At 40.4% G+C, this 27,159-nt stretch overlaps 1 pseudogene across 1 annotated transcript in view; it reads right to left on the reverse strand.

Annotated features, from left to right (window-relative positions):
- LOC307176937 (receptor-binding cancer antigen expressed on SiSo cells-like) overlaps positions 1 to 27,159 on the reverse strand; it is a 107,080-nt pseudogene that overhangs the window by 79,126 nt on the left and 795 nt on the right. The window contains exon 2 of the transcript XR_013831795.1: positions 15,883 to 15,977. The product of XR_013831795.1 is annotated as a receptor-binding cancer antigen expressed on SiSo cells-like (transcript). The remainder of the gene's footprint in view (positions 1 to 15,882; positions 15,978 to 27,159) is intronic.

The following is a 27,159-nucleotide window of genomic DNA, read 5'->3' on the forward strand; positions in this document are numbered from 1 at the left end:
GTAAGACTCTGCACTCCCAATGCAGGGGGCCAGGTTCAATCCCTGGTCAGGGAACTAGATCTTGCATGCACGCCACAACTAAGAGTTCGTGTCCTGCAACTAGAAGTCTGCATGCCACAACCAAGAAGTCCACATGCTGCAACTGAGTCCTGTGTGCTGCAACTGGGACTGAGCACAGCCAAAAATAAAAAAAAATAAAAAGAAATGATGAAGCTGCTATTAACATTTGTGTCCAAGGTTTATATGTAAATGTAAGTCTTCAACTCATGTGGGTTAATGAGTGCACCGTGAACACTGGGCAATATTGTAAGCCTATGCTTACCTTTGTGAGAAACTGTCAAACTCTCCTGAAGTGGCTGTACCATTTTGGGCTCCTACCAACACTGTATGAGCATTCCTGTTGTTCCACATCTCTGCAGGCATTGGGTGTTGTCAGCGTTCCAGATTGGCCATAGGTAAAATCTAATAGGTAGATTAGATTCTAATAGGTATACAGTGCTATCTCATTGTTGATTTAATCTGCAATTCCTGATGACTTACGGTGTTGAGCATCTTTTCATATGCTTATTTGCCATCTATACTTTTTGATAAGGTAACTATTCAGATCTTTTGACCATTTTTTAATTGGGTTGTTTTCATATTATTGAATTTAAAGTGTTCTCTCTGGGTGGCGTCAAGATGGTGGTGTGGGAAGACGCAGAGTTAGTGTCTCCCCACAACTAGGGCGCCTGCCAGCTGCTGGTGGGGGACTCTGACCCACAAGGAGACAGGAGGAACCCCAAGGTGAACTGGTAGCCAAGGCCTTCCCCCCTCTTCTTTTCCCTTCTCCTCTTTTTTTTACTATTGTGGTACTGTTGTACCTCCTGGTTGTGGACTCATGTATATTTTTACTTTTATATTCTCCCTAACATATCTGTTAGTTTCCCAATTTTATGTGTTACTTTGTCATTGTGTGTCTTTTTTTGCTGCCCCAGGCGGCTTGCAGGATCTTGTTTCACGAGCCTGGGGTCAGGCCGAAAGACGCTCCTGCGGTAGGAGCTCCGAGTCTGAACCACTGGACTAACAGAGAACCTCAGACCCCAGGGAATATTCTTCGGAGTGAAGTCTCCCAGAGTTCCTCATCTCGGCACCAAGACCCACCTCTACCCGCTAGCCTACAAACCCCAGAGTTGGAAACCTCAGGCCAAACAATCAGTAAGACAGGAAAACAACTCCACTCATTAAAAAAAAAAAAAAAAAAAAAAAATGAGATGGCAAAAAAGTATGTCACAGATGAAGAAGCAAGGTAAAAACCTACAAAACCAAATAAATGAAGAGGAAATAGGCAATCTCCCTGAAAAAGAATTCAGAGTAATGGTAGGAAAGATGATCCAGAATCTCAGAAATAGAATGGAGGCACAGATTGAGAAAATACAAGAAATGTTTAACAAAGATCTAGAAGAACTAAAGAACAAACAGAGATGAGCAACATAATAACTGAACTGAAAAATACACTAGAAGGAATCAATAACAGAATGAGGCAGAAGAACGAATAAGTGAGCTGGAAGACAGAATGGTGGAAATACCTGCCGAGGAAGAGAATAAAGAAAAAAGAATGAAAAGAACTGAGGACAGTCTCAGAGACCTGGGACAACACTAAACGCACCAACATTCGAATTATAGGGGTCTCAGAAGAAGAGAAAAAGAAAGAAAGCACAGAGAGTCCCATACAGGATAAACCCTAGGAAAAACACACCAACACACATATTATTAATCAAACTAACAAAAATGAAATTCAAAGAAAAAATATTAAAAGCAGCAAGAGAAAAACAAAAAATAACACACAAAGGAATCCCCATAAGGTTATCAGCTGATTTTTCAGTGGAAACTCTGCAGGCCAGAAGGGAATGGCAGGACATACTTAAAGTGATGAAAGTGAAAAACCTACAACCAAAATTACTGTACCCAGCAAGGATCTCATTCAGATTCGATGGAGAAGTCAAAAGCTTTTCAGACAAGCAAAGGCTAAGAGAATTCAGCACCACCAAACCAGCTTTACAACAAATGCTAAAGGAACTTCTCTAAGCGGGAAACACAAGAGAAGAAAAAAACCCACAAAAACAAACCCAAAACAATTAAGAAAATGGTAATAGGAACATACATATCATTAATAACTTTGAATGTAAATGGATTAAATGCCCCAACTAAAAGACACAAGACTGGCTGAATGATACAAAAACAAGACCCATATATATGCTGTCTACAAGAGACTCACTTCAGACCTAGGGACACATACAGAATGAAAGTGAAGGGATGGAAAAAGATATTCCATGGAAATGGAAATCTAAAGAAAGCTGAAGTAGCAAAACTCATATCAGAAAAAATAGACTTTAAAGACTGTTACAAAAGATAAAGAGGGACACTACATAACGATCAAAGGATCAATCCAAGAAGAAGATATAACAATTACAAATGTTTATGCACCCAACATAGGAGCACCCCAATACATAAGGCAAGTGCTAACAGCCATGAAAGGAGAAATTGACAGTACAATAAAAGTAGGGGACTTTTAACACCCCACTTACACCAACGGACAGATCATCCAAACAAAAAATAAATAAGGAAACACAAGCTTTAAATGACACAACAGACCAGATGGACCTAATTGATATTTATAGAACATTCCACCCGAAAGTGGAAGAATACACTTTCCTCTCAAGTGCACATGGAACATTCTCCAGGATAGATCACATCTTGGGTCACAAATCAAGCCTCAGAAAATTTAAGAAAATTGAAATTGTATCATGTATCTTTTCTGAGCATGACGCTATGAAATTGGAAATCAATTACAGGAAAAAAACTGTAAAATAACACAAATACATGGAAGCTAAACAGTGTGCTACTAAATAACCAAGAGATCACTGAAAAAATCAAAGAAGAAATTTAAAAAATACATAGAAACAAATGACAATGAAAACACGACGCCCCAAAACCTATGGGACGCAGCAAAAACAGTTCTAAGCAGGAAGTTTATAGCAATACAATCTCACATCAAGAAACAAGAAAAATCTCAAATAAACAATCTAACCCTACATTTAAAACAACTAGAGAAACAAGAACAAAGAAAACCCAAAGTCAGTAGAAGGAAAGAAATCATAAAGATCAGAGCAGAAATAAATGAAGTAATAACTAAGAAAACAATAGCAGAGATCAATAAAACTAAAAGCTGGCTCTTTGAGAAGATGAACAAAATTGATAAACCCTTAGCCAGACTCATCAAGAAAAAAAGGGAGAGGATGCAAATCAATAAAATTAGAAATGCAAAAGGAGAAATCACAACTGACACTACAGAAATACAGAGGATTATAAGAGACTACTACAAATAACTATACGCCAATAAAATGGACAACCATGAAGAAATGGACACATTCATGGAAAGGTACAATTTTCCAAGACAGAACCAGTCAGAAATAGAAAATATAAACAGACCTATCACAAATAATGAAATTGAAGCCATAATTAAAAATCTTCCAACACACGAAAGTCCAGAACCACTGGCTTCACAGGCGAATTCTAGCAAACACTTAGAGAAGAGCTAACACCTATCCTTCTCAAACTCTTCCAAAAATTGCAGAGGGAGAAACACTCCCAAACTCATTCTATGAAGCCACCACCACTCTGATACCAAAACCAGAAAAAGATATCACAAAAAAAGAAAATTATAGACCAATATTATTGATGAACATAGATGCAAAAATCCTGAACAAAATACTAGCAAACAGAATCCAACAGCACATTAAAAGGACCATACACCATAATCAAGTGGGACTTATCCCAGGGATGCAAGGATTCTTCAATATATGCAAATCAATCAATGTGATACACCATATTAACAAATTAAGGAATTAAAACCATATGATCATCTCAATAGATGCATAAAAAGCTTTTGACAAAATTCAACACCCATTTATGATAAAAACTCTCTAGAAAATGGGCATGGAGGGAACCTACCTCAACATAATAAAGGCCATATATGACAAACCCACAGCAAGGATCACACTCAATGGTGAAAAACTGAAAGCATTTCCACTAAGATCACAAGACAAGGATGTCCACTCTCGCCACTCTTATTCAACATAGTTTTGGAAGTCCTAGCCACGGCAATCAGAGAAGAAAAAGGAATACAAATTGGAAAAGAAGAAGTAAAACTGTCAGTGTTTGCTGATGACACGATACTATATATAGAAAATCCTAAAGATGCCACCAGAAAACTACTAGAACTAATCAATGAATTTGTTAAGGCTGCAGGATACAAAATTAATGCAGAGAAATCTCTGGCATTCCTATACACCAACAATGAAAAATCAGAAGGAGAAAGTAAGGAAACACTCCCATTTACCACTGCAACAAAAAGAATAAAATACCTAGGAATAAACCTGCCTAAGGAGATGAAAGATTTGCACTCAGAAAACTATAAAACACTGATGAAAGAAATAAAAGATGACATAAACAGATGGAGAAATATACCATGTTCTTGGATTGGAAGAATCAATATTGTGAAAATGACTGTACTACCCAAAGCAATCTACAGATTCAATGCAATCCCTATCAGACTACCAATGGCATTCTTCACAGATTTAGAACAAAAAATCTTACAATTCGTATGGAAACACAAAACATCCCAAATAGCCAAGGCAATCTTGAGAAAGAAAAATGGAGTTGGAGGAATCAGGCACCCCAACTTCAAACTATACCACAAAGCTACAGTAATCAAGGCAGTATGGTACTGGCACAAAAACAGAAATATAGATCAATGGTACAAGATACAATGCCCAGAGATAGTGCTCGGAAAACTGGACAGCTACATGTAAAAGAATGAAATTAGAACACTCCCTAACACCATACACAAAAATAAACTCCAAATGGATTCAAGACTTAAATGTAAGACCAAACACTATAAAACTCTTAGAGGAAAACATAGGAAAAACATTCTTTGACATAAACCACAGCAAGATCTTTTTTGACCCACCTCCTAGAGTAACGGAAATAAAAACAAAAATAAACAAATGGGACTTAATTAAACTTCAAAGCTTTTGCACAGCAAAGGAAACCATAAGCAATACAAAAAGACAACCCTCAGAATGGGTGAAAATATTTGCAAATGAAATAACAAAGGATTAATCTCTAAAATATACAAACAGCTCATGGAGCTCAATATCAAAAAAAAAAAAAATCCAGTTAAAAAATGGGCGGAAGACCTACAGGAAGACATACAGATGGCCAAGAGGCACATGAAAAGATGCTCAACATCACTAATTATTAGAGAAATGCAAATCAAAACTACAATGAGGTATCACCTCACGCCAGTCAGAATGGCCATTATCAAAAAATATAGGGCTTCCCTGGTGGCGCAGTGGTTGAGAATCTGCCTGCCAATGTAGGGGACACAGGTTCGAGCCCTGATCTGGGAAGATCCCACATGCTGCGGAGCAACAAGGCCCGTGAGCCACAACTACTGAGCCTGCACGTCTGGAGCCTGTGCTCTGCAACAAGAGAGGCCGCGACAGTGAGAGGCCCACGCACCGTGATGAAAAGTGGCCGCAACTAGAGAAAGCCCTCGCACAGAAACGAAGACCCAACACAGCCAAAAATAATAAATAAATAAATTTAAAAAAATATATATATATATATATATAAACAATAAGTGATGGAATTCTATGGTGTGGTGAACTGGAATCCTCCTGCACTGTTGGTGGGAATGTAAATTGATACAACCACTATGGAAAACAGTATGGAGGTTCCTTAAGAAACTAAAAATAGAACTACCGTACGACACAGCAATCCCACTACTGGGCATATACCCTGAGAAAACCATAATTCAAAAAGAGTCATGTACCACAATGTTCATTGCAGCTCTATTTACAATAGCCAGGACATGGAACCAACCTAAATGTCCATCGACAGATGAATGGATAAAGAAGACATGGCACATATACAGAATGGAATATTACTCAGCCATAAAAAGAAACGAAATTGAGTTATTTGTAGTGAGGTGGATGGACCTAGAGTCTGTCATACAGAGTGAAGTAAGTCAGAAAGAGAAAGACAAATGCTAACACATATATATGGAATCTAAAAAAAAAAAAAAAAAGGTACTGATGGACCTAGTAGCAGGGCAGGAATAAAGAGACAGACATAGAAAATAGACTTGAGGTCATGCGGTGGGAGGGTGAAGCTGAGGCAAAGTGAGAGTAGCATCGATATACATACACTACCGAATGGAAAATAGTTGGCTAGTGGGAAGCAGCAGCATAGCACAGCGAGATCGGTTTGGTGCTTTGCGGTGACCTAGAGGGGTGGGATAGGGAAGATGGGAGGGAGGCTCAAGAGGGAGGGGATATGGGGACATGTGTATGCATGTGGCTGATTCGCTTTGTTGTGCAACAGAAACTAACACAGTACTGTGAAGCAATTATACTCCAATGAAGATCTATTTAAAAAAAAAAGAAGACAATACAGGAAAAAGAAAATAAAGTGTTCGTTCTATTGTACAGTTTGGATACCAGTCCTTTTTCAGATACGTTTTTTAGAGATTTTTTCCTATTCCCTATCTTATCTTTTCATTCTATTAACAGTGTTTTTTGCAGAGCAGAAATTTAAAACTTTAATGAAGTTCAACTATCAATTTGAAAATGTCCTTACTGTCTAATCAGTCATAATTCCAATTATTATTTTAAAGTTCTCTATGTCACAGTAATCAAATTTCCTTGTCAACTGCATCTTTTTTTTTAATCGTCAAATCTCTCACCAAATCTTTCACCATGGCTATTTTTATGTCTTCTGTCTTGCACAGACAGTTATTATTTTACCTTTGATTCTTCTCTGAAAGCATTTGCAATCAATTACAGGGAAAAAAACTGCTTAATCTTCAAGGAGATTGATGGAAAGGACCCTGACAAGTACTCCAGAATACAGGTTTTTGACAACTTTAAGATCATACTACTGAACTGGGTAAGAACGTTTAGAACTCTAATGAAGAAATTGATTCATAAAACTGCTAACCCAAGACACAGCAAAACAAGACTTATTAACACGTGACTGAAATGAACTGATGTAGATGATTATAATTTTTGCACTTTTTGTTTGAAGCATTCTTGGTTCTTTAATGTTTTGTTTTCCAGATTTAAGGAAATCTTTTCTCTTTCTCTTAAGCTATCTATAACTTACCACCATTTAACAGATTATACTTTTTAAAATAAAAATTAAAACATGATCTTTTCTCTCTACCTGATCCTTGCAGAACTCAGATACTCTTAGTTTCTCGTTTTCACGGCAAAATATTTATTTGCACAGGTTCGATAAGAACCTGTTCTCCCTGTAACAGCACAAAATTGGAAACACTGGTTTATTACCGAGGCTTTGTCTGGGTCATCCTACTTGACCTACATGTACATAGAATCAGATGTGACCAGACAGATTTAAGGAACTGATGTTGACTTTATGGAGCCAATGCTTATGAAGTCCCTTGAAACGCTGGCCTGGTACCTTACTTACACTTGAGTAAGGATGGTCATTTTCCAGCTGGCCCAGGAACCTTAAGATACATTGGGGACCTCAAGAAGAGAGGAATTCACCCACATCTATAGGTACTGAAGGGGAAGTCTGATGGCAAATTCATGGCTTGGCTTCCTAGACTTGAAAGACTTTTAAAGGTCCACTCTAGAATTCCTTATTAAGAGTTCCAACAAAGGTGACTTGAAAAGGACCTATATGATAAACCACTATTCTTGCTGTGTTTATATGAATAATCAGGCCAGGATAAGACTAAACTTATTTTACAAACAAATTAGTCTTACTATAATGGCATTTGAGAAAAATAGGGTAAGTATAGAGAGGAAATTATGTTTCAATGGAAAACTATCACACACCCCTGTGGTTATTAGATATGCCCCTATTCGTTTTCTTTGAGGTTTTGTTATCTACCTGTAAACTGGACTGGATCCTGAATTATTCTAGTTTCCTCCAATATCTAGTTACAACTGCTCAAACTAACAATAGCAAGTTTTGTCCCACCCTTCTAACTTGGAGTCACTAAGAATTAAAACTATCCTTTTCCTGAAACACTATAAGCTAAAGCTGGATGACACGATATAAACTTCAGAGAAACCACCACAACAGATCACGTATAGACGGACAACCTTCATGCCTGCCGTTCTGCAGGCCGCTAAGAAAATTCACGGGAACACTCAATTCCATAACCAGGGACATTCAAACGGCAAACCAGGAAATTCACCGAATTACAACCGCCATCCTCCTTCCACCGTCTGAAGATACTCTGAGCTCAAATCCAGAAATCTACTTGACTGGATGCCCTCTGGACTCAGAAACTAGGTTTCCAACTATGAATCTTTGTTTTTCTTTTGTTTCCTCAGAAACTCCTCTCATAAATGCCTGACTGCTCACACCACATAGAGACCTAACTTAAATGGACACGGACACCCTCCTGCACCACTGCCTCTCGAAACACACAGAAGAGTTTAACTGCGCTGACTTATTCTCAAGAGTAAGACACTAGTTCGCTGAGCTATGAAACAAGGTACCTTAGCTTCTGGGCCGTGAGACTTCTTGTGGAAGTTTCAAAGTGGGAGTGGAGAGGAATGAAGGGCGGCAGAACATGCCACTTTAGCATAAGAATTATTTTGAACTAAAGGCACTTGAAAAACAACGGCAGAGTTTTGTTGCTGTTGTTAGAAAGGCGGTTAGAAGAGCATTTTAATCTCTGCTTCTCTTTTTGGAAAGAGGACATAAAAACTCCCATGTGAAAGGTGCCATCGCCCCTGTACCGGGAGGAGAGAAACTTTCTTTGCTGGGGAGTCAGAGCCGAGAGAATTCTACACAAACAGACCTTGTTAAAATAATTCTTACCCTCCTTTAGCCTCTGCCCATGGCTCAGTTACTCTCCTACAGCTGCCACTCTTTACATGCTACAGGCCAGTATAAAAGCATGTAGATTCTGCCAAGTTTTGCGTCTTCACTTCCTTACGAGGGCTCCTGTGTCACATAAAGCTTACATAAATGCGTATGCTTTTCTCCCGGGAATCTGTCTTAATGGCAGTTTAATTCTCAGGTCCAGCTGAAAAACCCTAAGAGGGGAAAGGTAAAGGTTTGCCTCCCCTACATGTATGATGACTTCTGGGCTACTTACATGTCAGACTGAAAACTCAAAGTCTGTTACTTAGCTTTTTATTTCTTCCATAATATTTCTATGTTCCAACACCACTTAATTTTTTTGACAGTTTGGAAATGGACCAAAAGCACAACAACAACAACAACAACAAAAATAGATAAAAGTTTGTAATCAAAATTAAAAACTTTTGTGCAACAACTCAATAGCAAAGAAATAAACAAGTCACGGGGATGTCATGCACAGCATGGAAACTAGAGTTAATAACACTGTGCCGTCTATTGGAAACGTGCTAAGAGAGAAAATCTTAAAAGTTTTTATCACAAGAAAAAAATTCTTGTAACTATGTATGGTGATGTATGTTACTAGACATTGCGGTGATCATTTCACAACATATACAAACATCGAATCATCATGTTGTACACCTGAAACTAATATAATTTTATACATCAGTTTTATCCAAATTTTTTTGAAGTTTGTGCAACAGAGGGTACTATCAAAAAGTGAAAAGACAATCTGCAGGATGGAAGAAAATATTTGCAAACCATACATCTAATAAGAGTCCAGAATATATTAAAACTTTCACAACTCAACAGCAAAAAGAGAAACGACTCAATTACAAAATGGATAAAGGACTTGAACAGACAAAAAAAGGCATATAGGTAGCCAACAAACTTATGAAAATATGCTCAAGATTAATTTGCATGAAGTAAAGGTACAAATTAAAACCACATTTTACACCCACTAGAATGGCTATAATAAAATACAGTAAAATAATGAATTAAATAAACCAAAAGAATTAAATAAGTAAAAATATAATCAAATAAAATAGAGAAAATTAACAAAATCAAAATTGGTTCTTTGCAAAGAGTCACAAAGTTGACAAATTTTTAGTCAGATGGACTAAGAAAAAACAGACTCGCATAACTGCAAGCAGAAATGAAAATGGGGGCATTACTACCAATTTTACAGAAATAAAACAGATTATAAGAGAATACTATGAACAACTATATGGTAATAAAGTCTATAACCTATTAGAAATGGACAAATTCCTAGAAACACAAAACCTATCAAGACTAAATCATGAAGAAACAGAAATTCTGAATAGATCTATAACTAGTAAGAAGACGGAATCTGTAATAAAAAATCTCCTGACAAAGGACAGTCCTGCACTTAATGGCTTCACTGGTGAATTCTACCAAACATTTAAAGAGGAACCAATATTTACAGACTTTTCCCAAAAAGTGAGGAAGGAAGACTTCCTAATTCATTCTATGAAACCAGCATTACCCTGATACCAAAGCCAGACAAACACACTATAGAGAAGAAAACTACAGACCAATATCCCCTGTGAACACTGATGACAAAATCTCCAACAATATACTAGCAAATCAAACTCAGCAGCATATAAAAGGCTTATACACCACGACCAAGTGGGATTTATTGCTGGATGATTCAACATAGGAAAATGGATTAATATAAAACACATTACAAAATGAAGGGAGAAAACCTCATGATCATCTCAATTGATGCAAAAAAAGCATTTGACAAAAACGCAACACCCTTTCATGATAAAAACACTTAACAAAAATAGGAATAGAAGGAAAGTACCTCAATGTAATGAAAGCCATATATGAAAAACCCACAGCAAACATAATACTCAATGGTGAAGGACTGAAAGCTTTTCCTCTAAGTTCAGGAACAAGGCAAGGATGCCCACTTTTGCCACTTCTATTCAACATAAGTACTGGAAATTCTAGCCAGAGCAATTAGGGAAGAAAAAGGAATGAAAGGCATACAAACTGGAAAGGAAGAATTATCTCTGTTCAAAGATAATATGGGGCTTCCCAGGTGGCGCAGTGGTTGGGAGTCCGCCTGCCAATGCAGGGGACGCGGGTTCGTGCCCCGGTCTGGGAGGATCCCACATGCCGTGGAGCGGCTGGGCCCGTGGGCCATGGCTGCTGAGCCTGCGTGTCCGGAGCCTGTGCTCCGCAATGGGAGAGGCCACAGCAGTGAGAGACCTGCATACTGCAAAAAAGAAAAAAAAGATAATATGATCTTATGTATAGAAAACCCTAACAATTCCACAAAGAAACTGTTAGAGCTAATAAATGAATTCAGTACTGTCACAGAATACAACGTCAACACACACAAGACACAGTTGTATTTCTGTTCTATACACTAACAATGAACAATCTGAAAAGGAAACTATGAAACAATCCCATTACAATCGCATCAAAAGGAATAAAATAACTTAAAACTTAACCAAGGAGGTGAAAAACTAGTACAATAGAAATTTCAAAATCCTGCAGAAAGAAATTAAAGAAGACATAAGTAAATGGAATTACACCTCATGTTCAAGGACTGGATGCCTTTTCATTGTTAAGATGGCAATACTACCTAAAACAGTCCACAGGTTCAATGCCAATCCCTATAAAAATCTTAATGACATTATTTGCAGAAATAGAAAAATCCATCTTACAATTCACATGGAATCTCAAATGATTTTTTGATAAGGATGCAAACATCATTCAGTGGGGAAAGGACAGTCTTTTTTTTTTTTTTTTTTTTTTTTGCGGTACACAGGCCTCTCACTGTTGTGGCCTCTCCCGTTGCGGAGCACAGGCTCCGGACACGCAGGCTCAGCGGCCATGGCTCACGGGCCCAGCTGCTCCGCGGCATGCAGCATCCTCCCGGACCGGGGCACGAACCCGCGTCCCCCGCATCGGCAGGTGGACTCTCAACCACTGCGCCACCAGGGAAGCCCAGGACAGTCTTTTTAACAAATGTTTCTGGGAAAACTGGATATCCACATGCAAAAGAATGAAGTCGGATCCTTACCTAACACCACATATAAAAATTAACTCAGGGACTCCCCTGGTGGCACAGTGGCTAAGACTCTGCGCTCCCAATGCTGGAGGACTGGGTTCGATCCCTGGTCAGGAAACTAGATCCCACATGCATGCTGCAACTAAGAGTTTGCATGCCACAACTAAGGAGCCCTGGAGCTGCAACTAAGAAGCCCACCTGCTGCAACTAAGGAGCCTGTGAGCTGCAACTAAGGAGCCCGCCTGCCGCAACTAAGACCTGGTGCAACCAAATAAAAGAATAAATGTTAAAAACAAAAACAAGAACAATAAAACTAACTCAAGTGGATTAAGCTTAAATGTAAGACCTAAAACTATAAAACTCTCAGAAGAAAACATAAGGCAAAATCGCCACAGCACTGGATTGGGAATGATTGCTTGGATATGACACCAAGGGTACACGCAATAAAAGAAGAACTGACAAATTAGACCATGAAAATTAAAAACTTGTTAATCAAAAGACAGTATCAGGGCTTCCCTGGTGGCACAGTGGTTAAGAATCCGCCTGCCAGTGCAGGGGACACAGGTTCAGATCCTGGTCAGGGAAGATCCCACATGCCGCCAAGCAACTAAGCCTGTGCGCCAAAACTACTGAGCCTGTGTGCCACAACCACTGAAGCCCACGCGCCTAGAGCCTGTGCTCCACAACAAGAGAAGCCACCACAATGAGAAGCCTGCACGCTGCAATGAAGAGTAGCCCCCGCTCACCACAACTAGAGAAAGCCTGTGCGCAGCAACGAAGACCCAACGCAGCCAAAAATAAATAAATTAAATAAATATATATATATTAAAACAATTAAAAGACAATATCAAAGAGTAAAAAGGCAACCCACAGAATGGGAGAAAATATTTATAAATCATTTATCTGATAAGGTACTAATGTCCAGAATATATAAAGAACTCCAAAAACTCAACAACAACAACAAAACCAACCTGATTAAAAAATGTGCAAAACAACTTGAATAGAGGGCTTCCCTGGTGGCACAGTGGTTAAGAATCCTCCTGCCAATGCAGGGGACACGGGTTTGAGCCCTGGCCTGGGAAGATCCCATATGCCACAGAGCAACTAAGCCCATGCACCACAACTACTGAGCCTGCGCTCTAGAGCCCGCGAGCCACAACTACTGAGCCCGCATGCCATAACTACTGAAGCCCATGCACTTAGAGCCTGTGCTCTGCAACAAGAGAAGCCACGACAATGAGAAGTCCGTGCACTGCAACAAAGAGTAGCCCCCGCGCACCACAACTAGAGAAAGCCCGCGCACAGCAATGAAGACCCAACACAGCCAAAAATAAAAACAAATAATTAAAAAAAAAAACTTGGTATGTCTCCAAGGAATACATTTAAATGGCCAAGAAGTACATGAAAATATGCTAAACATAACAGATCATTAAGGAAATGCAGATCAAAACTACACTGAGATACTACCTCACGCCCATTAATTAGCATGGCTATTATTAAACAAAACAGGACAAAACCCAGAAAATAACAAGTGCTGAAGAGGATGTGGAAAATTGGTCTCCTGTGCAATGTTGGTTGGAAAGTAAAATGGTGCACCCACTATGGGAAACAGTACAGCGGTTCCTCAAAAATTTAAAAATAGATTACCAGATGACCCACCAATTCCACTTCTGGGCGTATGGTGAAAAGAACTGGAAGCACAGACTCAGATCTCTGTAGTACACTCACGTTCACAGCAGCATTATTCACAACAGCTAAAATGTGAAAGCAACCCAAGTTTCTATCAACAGATGAACAGACAAGCAAGATGTGGTACATACATATGGTGGAATATTATTCAGCCTTAAAAAGGAAAGAAGTTCTGGCATACGCTACAACATGGATGAACCTTGAGGATATTATGCTAAGTAAAATAATGTCCCAAAAACACAAATACTACATGACTCCACTTATATGAGGTACTTGGAGCAGTAAAACTCAAAGGGAGAGAAAGTGGAATTGTGATCTCCAGGGCTTGGGAGGAGGGGAAATGGACAGCTATCGTTTGGTGGGCACAGAGTTTCAGATTTATAAGGTGAAAACATTATGGGGATGCATGGTGGGATGATGGTACAACATTATGAACATATTTAGTACACTGAACTGTACACTAAAAATGGTTAAGACAGTCAATTTTATGTTGGATTTTGCCACAATAAAAATTGAGAAAAAGAAAAAGCTGATACAACATTACCAGTGGTAGAGCTTGAAAAGGCCCTTACTATAAACTCATTGACAGGATTAAATCCATTGAGAGGGGGCTTCCCTGGTGGCGCAGTGGTTGAGAATCTGCCGGCTAATGCAGGGAGACACGGGTTCGAGCCCTGGTCTGGGAAGATCCTACATGCCGCGGAGCAACTAGGCCCGTGAGGCACAACTACTGAGCCTGCGCGTCTGGAGCCTGTGCTCCGCAACAAGAGAGGCCGCGACAGTGAGAGGCCCGCGCACCACGATGAAGAGTGGCCCCTGCTTGCCACAACTAGAGAAAGCCCTCGCACAGAAACGAAGACCCAACACAGCAAAAATAAATTAATTAATTAATAAACTCCTACACCAACATCTTCTTAAAAATAAAAAATCCATTGAGAGGGAAATACAAACAAAGCTACACCAGCAATTAATATTTTATAGCAAAGTGACCTGCTTCCACGGAAGAAGAAATATTCCATATGAGAAAGAGTAAGAAACCGACAAAAGAGATAATCAGATTCATACACTGAAAACCCATGACGGAGTTAACATCCGGGAGAAATGTTTATATAAAAGTGTAGCTCCTTTTTTGATCTCCAATAAGATACTGCAGATCTTCCAAATAATTTAGAAAACATTACTAATATCTATCCACACACAACTGACAGAAAACCATGACAAGGTTAGTTAACATGCTTCATTAACGGTATAAAATTATCATTTCCAGTTTGTATCCTGGTGACAATTCTTCTGTTTTAGTTATGGTATTTGAAAACTCTTATTAAAATTTATGTTAAAAGTACAGCAACAGCTAATGCTATTCCATAATGGAAAATTAATTGTTGCCATAGTTGCAAACTTCACATGTTTTCCGCACTGCGCCCTTTACTGCTCCTAAATCCCGATAAAAGGAACAAAGTCTAAAGATAAATGGTACAATCACCTAAGGGGGAGTTAGGGTCCAACTTAACGTCCTGTACACTTCATTCCCTCCAGCGATCACACTGAAGGGAGGAAGGACACGATACGTCAGCATAAGGAAAGGCAGAAGGGCTGCGAATCCTCCAGGGTGGTCAAGACGCAGACTGTGGCGGTTTGCACGCCTCAGCCCCTCCTCGCGGGTTGTCCAGGACACCTCCCCTCGCCGACCTCCCACCCATCTCCTCTCAAACCGGGACACAGTCAGCGAAGCTCACACTTCAACACAGAGACGCCCAGAGGGTCAGGATCCGGTCCTCAACCCGCAGGACAGGTTCTGCCCCAAGAACTTCCCTGATCACAGGCACTTAGCAATTTGCATTTCTTAGGAAATTTCTTAGGACCAAAAGATCCTTTTGAAGACGCCTAAAACTAGACAACAGATCAGGAAACACTACTGCTTTTCTAAGACTACCACACCAAAACAGCAAAATAGTTTCTAAGCTAATTCTCTTTCTTTCTGGCTGAGCCCTGCTTGGTAGATACTAAATTAATTCCACATTAAGAGGAAAACGTGCTGACACAGGCTTTCCTTTTGCCCCCAGCTCTCACGTTGGATGCATTTCACTAAACAAAGTGCGTCATGCTGCCAATGGATTTCTTACCATTTTCACCATGAAAGATTCCTTACCTGCCCTGGGATCAACAGGGCCCCATCTCTAAGAGGACCCGCCCTCTGTTACCTGCTCTGCAGCTCTGTTCCAGTTTATCCTCCAGATGTACACCAAGTAGAAGAGGGTTTGAAAGAAGACACAGGCCGTCAATCCGGACCAGAGACCTGTGGGTGGGAAACAAGTATCCCGTTCAGATTTTCTGCAGTCCCCCTCCTGGCATCATTAACATTCTCCCGTAACTACTGTATCCATAGCGTAACCTGCAGCTTACGCTAAAATCTTAGATAATTATGGACCAGGATCAGACGCACGCTTACCACTGACCAGGTTTGATTCCAACTCTAGTGGGAACCCGCTGGAAGGCTTTAGATGGGTGTGTGCATGTACCTGTGAGACTGATGTTTCTAGAAGCCCACTTGGAGAACCATCTCTCCAATTGCCGTGTACAAGAGATGACTGAGAAACATAAACAATGCCTATCTCCTTGTGAGAAGAAACTATTTAAATCACTTAAATATCAGTGTGTAACAGAGTGGATATAAAATACCCATTCACATATGAATAACTGCACTACAAAGCCAGCTGTCTAGGCTTGAGTTGGAACCCAGTATAAACTGGGAATTAGTCTGCTAACCTGTTCACATGTGTGGGGCCCCACGATGGCAGGAGGTCACTGAGGCTGGGCCTCCCGTGGACTCCCGGCCATTTCACTGGAATAACCTCTCGAGTTGAGAAGCAGATGGATGGACAGTCTATACCCTTTGATGGACTGATTCCATTCCTAGGAACCCATCCTAAGGAGAGACTCAGGAATGTCGTTAATAATTCATATACCCGGGATGCTCGTCACAATGTCATTTAAAAGAGGAGCAACTTACAGCATCGCTAATTATTAGAGAATTGCTAATCAAAACTACAATGAGGTACCACCTCACACTGGTCAGAACGGCCATCATTAAAACGTCTACAAATAAATGCTGGCGAGGGTGTGGAGAAAAGGGAACCCTCCTACGCTGTTTGTGGGAATGTAAGTCGGTGCAGCTACTATGGAAAACAGTAAGGAGATTCCTCAAAAAACTAAAAACAGAGTTGCTACATGATCCAGCAATCCCACTCCTGGGCATATACCCAGACAAAACTATAATTCAAAAAGATACATGCACCCCAATGTTCACAGCAGCACTATTCACAACAGCAAGACATGGAAACCACCTAAATGTCCATCAGCAGAGGAACGGATAAACATGTGGTGCATATACACAATGGAATACTACTCAGCCATAAGAAAGAATGAAATAATGCCATTTGCAGCTACATGGATGGACCTAGAGATTATCATACTAAGTGAAGTCAGTCAGAAAGAGAAAGACAAATACTATATGACATCACCCGTATGTGGAATCTAAAATATGACACAAATGAACTCATCTACAAAATAGAAACAGACTCAGAGAACAGACTTGTGGTTGCCAAGGTGGGGGGGCGGGTGGGGGAGGGATGGATTGGGAGTTTGGGGTTAGTAGATGCAAAGTGTTACACACAGAATGGATAAACAACAAGGTCCTACTGTATAGCACAGGGACCTATATTCAATATCCTGGGATAAACCGTAATGGAAAAGAACATAAAAAAGAATGTACATATGCATGTAACTGAGTCACTTTGCTCTACAGCAGAAATTAACACAACACTGTAAATCAGCAATACTTCAATTAAAAGATAAAAGGGGGGCAATTTAAATGTCCACTATTAGGGAAGCATTAAATAAACGATACAAGGAAATACTAGAGAATTACTAAAAGCCATGTCTTTAACATGGGACCGGGGGAAATTACATATTCAGTATAATCCCACTTCTGTGAATAACAAAAAATACTGGGAGAAAAATAATTTTAAAAGGCTGGAATAAAATACATTGAAATACCTCAGGGAAATATTTGAGGAGTGAACTAGAGGTAATTTTAATTTTCATCATTACATTTTTTATGTATTTTCACAAGATTTCCATGTTGTTAATGTATAATTAATAGTTTAAAAGGTTATTTAACAAATCTGAGCACCTGCTAAATAAGTCCAATAGCGAGAAGCACTTTTATGGACAAAAAGCGAGATCTGCCGTGTTCTTATTCTAAAGAGCTCAGTGTCTAGTAGAGGAGAGGTTTTTAGGTTTTTTGCTTTTTTAAAGCAAAGCTGAATTGTGAAACCCCAGCAGCTCATCAGGCAGAGGCTCTGGCTCTTTGGTTAAACGGTGTTTCCCTGGTGTCGACGCCGGTGCTTGGTAGGGATGAGACCGTAATAAATACTTGGCAGTTCTGTGTCCCAAACAGAGAAGGGCGAAATCCTGCTTGACGCTGATCAAATACCCCACAGGCTCCCAGCCTGAACCGGTCATCAAGAGACATGACATTGAGGACAGTTACTCATTAAGCCATCACATGACAACATTTCCAAAAAGTCAGGATAAGAAACTAAGCACCTCTGTTTGTGTGGACACAGAAGGCTCTCACGACAGCTGCGGGATTAAAATTTCACAGAGCAATGGGGACAGATTCAAAATTGTTTACACGGTAAAAATGTACTAGCTGACACAGAACAGAAGGATCTACTTGAATACATACTACAGCATTGGGTCAGTCCTCGAATCAGACTATATTCTGCAGAAAACACAGCTCATCGTTACTAAGGAAATCCACAGAAATTGCAGATGCGGATATAGATGCAGAACACACAACTTACCCCAAAAGCACATGACAGATTGTTTTGCACAATTCTATACAGTTAGAATCTTGATAAAATGGATAGATTTCTGAAAATATGTATAATTTGCCAAAGCTGACCCCCCCCGCAAAAGATATAAAGTCTAAACAAACTGATTTCAGAGAAGGAGTTGTAAACGCTGTAACAAAGTCCTCCAAAACACCCAGCATGAAAGTTTCATAGAATTTAGCCAAACCTCCATAATACAGATCATTCCTATACTATGAAGATTGTTTCAGGGCATCCAAACGGGAAATAATTTCAATTCTCTTTACGTTATGAATGTAACATTAATGCTACTAATATCAACCCTTAGATTACATAAAAGATAAAGCTACAGACCACTCTTCCTCATAACTATCATTGCAAAATTCTTGAATAAAATATTAGCAGCGTCCAGCAGCTCGCTGGAAGAGTAGCACACAGCAGTCAGGACTGTTCCATATGAGGAAACCAAGTGGTATCACTTATCATCATAATCGGTCTAAGGAGAACAATGATAGAATCATCTCTGTAGGCACTAAAAGGCCATTTGACAAAATCCTCAACCGTCCTTGTTGGAAACATTCAATAAAGCAGACGCCATGGATACCTCCTGAACATTGTTTTAAAAAAGATGCACACATAAACTTATTTATGTGTGTCTCTGTGTATGCTTTGATGACATATTTAAGACCATTTAAAAATCGAGACGGAGTAACTGTGGTTCAGGCATGGAGCTGGGTGGCCTTCGTGGATGTGGTTTCAGACACGTTCCTGCATCATCGAGAACTTGAATTTTCTGCACTGTATCAGACGCAAGGACACCAACAGCCTTTCTCAAAAGAATCTCTGCCAGCAGCTGCAACCTTATGATATCAAGGTCTCCCCTTGTAACTATGCAACCATTTCAACCCCAGCCAATCCTTGCTTAACAAGCACCCTTACTTCTCGCCAGCTCCAATACTAACTCTTGACAAACAGCTCAGGCAGCTTTGTGGTTTTTGCCTTTATAAGCCTGCCCCGTTCTGCAGTCTGGCAGAAAACAAGAACAGCTTCTTGAATCTGTGTCTCCCAGTCTATAGTGCTCATCTTGCCTCAAATAAAACTCTCTTCTGTTCCTTAATACAGATTATTGATTATTGGCGTCAACAGTGTGTATGTCAGCCCCAAATCCAACATGCTATTTGGTAGAGAAACAACAGAAGCACTATTTCTGAGGTCCTAAACAAGACAAGCATTTCCACTAATACCATGACAATTTATTGTTCTACTACAGGTGTTTAGGCAGGAAAAAGAAATCAGTGGAATAACATCTGGAATGGAGACTATAAAATTATCACATTATTTGTAGACGATATGATTGTATCCTTGGAAAATCCAAGAGAATCATCTGAAAACTACTGCGAACAGCAAGAGGCATTCAGAATTGTAACAAGACAGAAAATTCACAATCATTAACAGCTCTCTACATACAACCAACTTTTAGACGACGCAACGAAAGAGAAGGCATCCAACAGCAACACAAGCACACAGTGCCGAGGGATACCCTTTACAAGGAAAATGACAAAAGCATGCCTGAGCAGACGCTAGCATTTCTCAAATGTTCATAAGATATTTGAACACAGAAGCTGAGACCGCCAGGAAAGCACCTATTTTATGAAAACACAGATGGCCTCCAGGTCTTGGACCGAGATAATAATAAAGAAAATTTTATTTCTTCCTTTCCGATTTGGACCCTTTTTAATTCTTTTTCTTGCCTAACTACTCTGTCTCCAGCTTCCAATACCATATGGGATAGAAAGAGCAAACGCAGACATCCTTGTCTTATTCTTGGTCCGGGGGAAACTTTCTGTCTCATCACCGAGTGTTCTGTTAGCCATGAGTTCTTCACGTATGGCCTTCATCATGCTGGACAATCTTTCATCTTTTGTGAATCACTTTTACATATTTTTCTCTCCCATTTCATTTTTTTTAATGTGGTAAAATGTACATAACATAAACTTACCCTTTTAAGCATTTTAAAATGTATAATTCAGTGGCATTACACGCATTCACCACTATCCACGGACAGAAATTTATCATCATTCCAAATGGAAACTGTGCACCCATGAGCCCACTACCCTCCAGACGTTGGTAACCACCATTCTGTTTCTGTCTCTATGCATGTGGCTGGGTACCCGGCATAAGTGGAATCACGTGATATTTGTCTCCAGTTCATTTTACGTGATTTTGTCAAACTTCCCCTTTTGTATCTCTGCTTTATTCTACCTTTGGTTGTTTCTAAAGTGGTCTTCATTTCTGTTCAAGTGTTCTTTTTCTTTTCCATTTCTTTCCTAAGTTTTAATTACTTGTTTGTCCTCTCCTTATTGTTTTCTCATCTATTCTTTAATCTTTTAACGCATTTCTTTGGGCTTTCTAAAGTGGTCTTCATTTCTGTTCAAGTGTTCTTTTTCTTTTCCATTTCTTTCCTAAGTTTTAATTACTTGTTTGTCCTCTCCTTATTGTTTTCTCATCTATTCTTTAATCTTTTAACGCATTTCTTTGGGCTTTTCCTTTTCCTTCAAAGATTATGCTTCGGTCTCTCAAGAAACTGTGAGAATTATCCATCTGGATGTCCATTATTTCATATAAGGTTTTATCTCCTCTTCCTTAGAGGTGTATGTGTGTACACGTGTGTAGTGTCTATGCGTGGGCACTGGGTTTGTTCTTTTCTAATACTGATCCGTGGACACAAACAGCTCTAGCGGGCAAGTATTTGCTGAGGAAGAGCATGGTAGGTTAGGGCAGGTATCCAAGGCAGCCTGAGGCTCCAATTCAGGTTTACTGCCTTAACATCTTTTGTAAAATCTGTTTTTTCTTGCCATGGAAATATATGCAAATAGTCATAAACATATGAAAAGGTGCCCAGCATCATTAGTCATCAGGGAAATGCAAGTTAAAATCACACTGAGAAACCACTACACAGCTACCAGAATGGTTAATTTTTTTAAACTGACATCATCAAGTGCTGGAGAGGCTGTGGAGCTAGTAGACTCTCACATACACACACACCACACACACACACACAAACACTCTACAAACGCAGCCACACACACACATACACACACACAACACTCTACACACGCACCACCACACACACACACGGGGACTGTGAATTGGTACAAGCACGACGGAAAGTTATTTGACTACTGAAGTTATGCATGTATCTGCTTCCACATGGAAATTCTCTAGCCGCGACTAGATATAGGGGTATAAGGGGGATGCTGGTAACCTTCTGGGTGGTAGATATACAGGCGGGTTACCTTCGCCATAGTTCATTGCACACATTTATAATTCATGCACTGGTTTGTACTTATATCATATCCAATAAAAATGTAGTGTTTTATTACCCCCCAAAAATATGCTAGACTACATGCAAGGTTCAAACGTGTGATCTCTTCAGCAGTCAGCAGGGAGAGCTTTCCTAAAGGCAAGTGGGAAATAAACACCTTAATTCTCTGAGTCTCAGGGGACGAAGGGTGTGAGTGCAGCCCAGGACTCCTTCCTTCCTTCTGGCCCTAATCTGGTCTCCTAGAAAACTGGCTGATTTGCTCATAACTTATACCACACTGCAAGGAATATACTGACTGCATACATAGTTTTTAAAATGTTAACGTTTTGTACCTCCTTTTACCCCATCGTGGATTAGTCTGAGGACCTGGATAACAGAATTAAGTGCAATGTGGCACGTCTCTCTATCATGTTCAGGTCTCTGGGTAGCAAGTGGCAAATAAAATTCAATTCAAACACTGGGTCCCTGACATTTGGAAATTGACTGGTTTATGAGAGGAACTATGACGATGTCCGTCACAGAGGTTCGAGCCTTAACTGAACACAAACGATCTTATCAGGACTTGTCTCTGAGCTCTGCCTTCCTCTGTCTCAGCTTTATTCTCAGCGAGTCATTTCCCCTGGGGTGCCAACAAATTAGCTACAAGTGGCTCGAGGATTCTACCATCCGCATAGCTGGTGAGCCCATGGGGAAAGCGTGTCTCTGTCATGATAGGTCTAAACAAAGTGCTGGGAGGGCTGAATGGTCAGGCTTGGGTTACCCGCACTGGAGAGGGGTCACAGAGTGGACCACCCACAATGAAGAAACTTTAAGGCCAAAAAAAGGGTAATGGACTAGGAAAGTATGGTGGCCAGGCGTACTATATTTCCCAAAAAAATAGCTTGTAGGCACTCACCCCACAATCCTGTACCTGCAAGTGGTAATCTCACTCGCCCAGAGATACTTAAATCCATGGGCACATCGTAATCAAAAGCTGGAAGGGGAGCGTTTCAACTTGGGGGTGAAAGAATCCCCAGTCCACTCTTCGGTTTCATAAACATACCACCTTGTTCTGCTGAAGAATCTGGACATGGGTTTTCTTAGGTCCGTCTCCCAAGGCAATAAAAATAAAAACAAAAATAAACACATGAGACCGAATTAAACTTACAAGCTTTTGCACAGCAAAGGAAACCATAAAAGAAAACAAAAAGACTACCTACGGAATGACCGACAGGGCTTAATTTCCAAAATATACAAACAGCTCATAATACTCAACAAACAACCCAATCAAAAAATGGGCAGAAGACCTAAACAGACATTTCTCCAAAGGAGAAATACAAATGGCCAATAGGTACATGAAAAGATGCTCAACATCGATGATTAACAGAGAAATGCGGGACTTCCCTGGTGGTACAGGGCTTAAGACTCTGAGCTCCCAATGCAGGGGGCCTGGGTTCGATCCCTGGTCAGGGAACTAGATCCCACGAGCATGCTGCAACTAAGACCTGGTGCAAATAAATAAATAAAATAAAAATTTTTTTAAAAGAGAAATGCAAATCAAATCTACAATGAGGTATCACCTCACACTGGTCAGAATGGCCATCATCAAAAAGTCTACAAATAACAAATGGTGGAAAGGGTGTGGAGAAAAGGGAACCCTCCTACACTGTTGGTGGGAATGTAAATTGGTGCAGCTACTATGGAGAACAGTACGGAGGTTCCTCAGAAAATATACTACCATATGATCCAGCAATCCCACTCCTGGGCATATACCCAGACAAAACTCTAACTCAGAAAGATACATGCATGGCTATGTTCATAGCAGCACTATTCGCAATAGCTAAGACACAGAAACAATGTAATTGTCCATCAGCAGATGAATGGATGAAGAAGATGTGGTATGTATATACACAGTGGAACACTACTCAGCCGTAGGAATGAAATAATGCCATTTGCAGCAACATGGATGCAACTAGAGGTTATCATATTAAGTGAAGTAAGTTAGAAAGAAAGACAATATTATATGATATCACTGATATGTGGAATCTAAAATATGACACAAATGAACTTATCTATGAAACAGAAACAGACTCACAGACATAGAGAATACAATGGTGGTTGCCAAAGGGGAGGGGGCTGGGGGAGGGATGGAGTGGGATGTTGGGATTAGCAGATGCAAACTATTATCTATAGGATGGATGAACAACAAGGTCTTACTGTATAGCACAGGGAACTATATTCAGTATTCTATGATAAACCAATTAATGGAAACGAATTAAAAAAAAAAAGAATGTACACAGAGAATTCCCTGGCGGTCCAGCGGTTAGGACTCTGTGCTTTCACTGCTGAGGGCCCAGGTTCAATCCCTCGTTGGGGAACTAAGATCCCACAAGCCGTGTGGGGAAAAAAAAAAAAAGTATATATATATATGTATAACTTAATCACTTTGATGTGCAACAAAAATTAACACAACACTGTAAATCAACTCTACTTCAATTTAAAAAATTACACACACAAAAAAAGAATTTGGATGTGGTTTTAAAATACGCCAAAAAAAAGCCATCAATTGATTTCTCCAGTTAATAAAAAAAATGCTCAAGAGTTGGCAGAGTCAAACTCCTGGTGATGTTGCCATTAGAACTGCGACAGATTCTTCTTAAGATCCTCCTGTCTAATCCTCAGCAGAAGCAGCAGCCCTTTGCTGCTCAGAGATTAACTTGCCTTAGATATTTTGATATCATGCCTTAGATTACCTATTTTCACGTTGGAATTCTGTTCATTATTTACATTTTAAAAAACTGTGGCATGAGTCCTGTGTCAGTTTACCTAGTCCCTTACATAACATTCCTTAGCTCAGGGTTTAAAATGGTTACTCAATGAACTCTGAGCCCATTTAAACATCACCACATGGTTCCAGACACAGGTTTCCCCCGTTTTTTGAAAGTCTGCTTTACACCACTGTGCCTTTACTCAAGACCTGCTTTAGTGCCTGTGTTTGCTAATGGAAAGAAATCCAAAGAGGATGTTCACTTTCAGGAGAGAAGCAGGTGAAGAGTGAAAACAGCACACAGCGTTTGTAATTGCTACTTGGCTTTACTCCATTTTGGCTTAGGGACGGGTTCCTGGGAATGCTCTCCTCTGGGACAGCGGGAGAATCCTGCACTGACCTTAGACCGTGGGCCTACTGTGCACAGGCAACGCTTGGGTATGAAGTTGGCTTAGACACCGGTATGTGAAGGAAGCTACAGCTTTTCCCGGTAAAGTAAAAGGCCTGCTCACCAGCAACCTCCCCTTTACCAGCAAGATCACTGTGGCATCTCCATGTGGACTTCATGGTTTTGGCCAAAAGAAGGCAAGGAAGAAGGCGAAGGCGAGTTTGATGGTCATGCCACCTTCCTTCCTTCACCAAGAATCTCTTTAAATAACTCTCAAATTACTGTGGCTATTGAGAAAGCCACAAACATGGACAGCACAAGACACGGAGGCTGGAGTCCTTGAGACTGTACCATTCCTTTGTTCAATAAATATTTACAGAGTACCTACAACCGACCAGATTCTTTGCTTGGTACTGACACTACGTTGAACACGAAAGACAGACACAAACAAATGGGGAAGGGACAGAGTGGCAGAGCCTGGTATTTCAGACATGGTGGTCAGTGAAGGCTTCTTTAGGGAGGTTACATTTAAGCAGGAAAGAGCAGAGTGCAAAAGCCCCAAAGTGGAGGTGTGCTTCTCGTTCTGTGAACAGCAAGAGAAGCACTCCACTAAGTGGGAGAATCATACAAACGGAGCCTGGAGAGGAGGCTGCAGGCCAGGACACGTACGGCTAGTTGAGTATTTTGGATTTTGTTCTATATGTCACAGGAAGCCACTGGAAAGCTTTGAGCAGGGAAGTAAGAGGGTCGAGGGTCTTGTGAAAGGATCACTGACAGCTGGGCGGAGAATGGCTGCAGCAAAGCGTATCAGTCAGGATCCAGCTGTGAAAAGAGAACCCACTCCAGTTACTACAGGTGGAGGGGATCTGAAGAGTAAGAGGGGTCAGAGGGACGCATGGAGTGATACCACTGATGAGAAGCTGCTGAAAATTCCCCTGGCTGGAAGGAACCCAGGGGAGCTGCACCAGCACCGGTGCCACCTGGAGATGCTGTCACTGTCATCCTGTATCTCCTAGAGAGCGGCCACCTTGACCAAGGAAGGAATCATCCCAGCTCCTCTTCCACTACAGAAACACCCAGCAACTGCCACAACTCACTGGAAGCCAGCTGGCAGGAGAACCGGGAAAAGAGTTCACACACTCTGGGTGTCTGTGGGACAGATTATAAAAGGGCAGGTGGAGGACTGAGAAATGACAGATAAATAACCTTCACCGAGTCCACAGTAGAAGCCAGGAAACCCAGTAGGATGCTACATAAAGTGCCGGTGAAAATGATTATGGCTTGAACTAGGGCAAAAGTGGTTGAATTCAACCACTGGTATTTTTTTTTATGGTATTTTTTTCCTTCAACCACTGGTATTTTTTTAATTAATAATATGCATTTTATTCTATAAAGAAATAAACTATGTTCCAATGTGAGTTACTCTGATACGATAATTTTCATAGATTTTTTTCCACGTACGTAACAAATATAATAGAGAAAACTCAAACAATCTCAGCAACTAAGATATATTTCTCTTTCTATGGCCAGTGTTGTAAAAATAGTCTCCAAAACTTTCTGAGAGTTTGTAACCATCCTGTTAAAATGATATACTATTATTTCTTTTAATTGACAAATACATCCATGACAGTCGTCCTTCAACTGGAAAACCACTGGTATTTTTATTACATTTTGAAACTAGGGCCAAAGAGAAGAGTCAGGATGATCCTAAGGCCTGAGTAAATGGGATGAAGGGTGGTACCACTTCCTGAGACTGAGAACACTGGTGGAGGCGTGCCCTGTATTTGTCTCGTGGATGAAGAGAAACCAACAGTTCTATGTACAGCTACCTTTAAGATGCCTATTATGAATCCCAGTATGAGTGGGATAGAGCTGAACATACTGGTTGGAGTTCAGAGGAAAGGGTGGGACCAGATGGGATTTAAAATCTTCTCTGACCACCATGCACGGGATTAGATGAGGCTGTGACTGTGGAAAGAGAAGAGGTCCAAGGACTGAGCCCTCAGGCACCTGAACACGTCAGGAAGCCTGGAAGGGGAGAAAGGTCCAGCAAGGAAAAACCCAGAGGACTTGGTCAGGGAGGGAAAAGGAAAACCGGAAGAATACAGGGTGATGGCGAACAAGCAAACACACTGTCTCCAG

Source organism: Stenella coeruleoalba (genome assembly GCF_951394435.1).
Source record: "Stenella coeruleoalba genome assembly, chromosome: 19".
Classification (NCBI taxonomy): domain Eukaryota; kingdom Metazoa; phylum Chordata; class Mammalia; order Artiodactyla; family Delphinidae; genus Stenella; species Stenella coeruleoalba.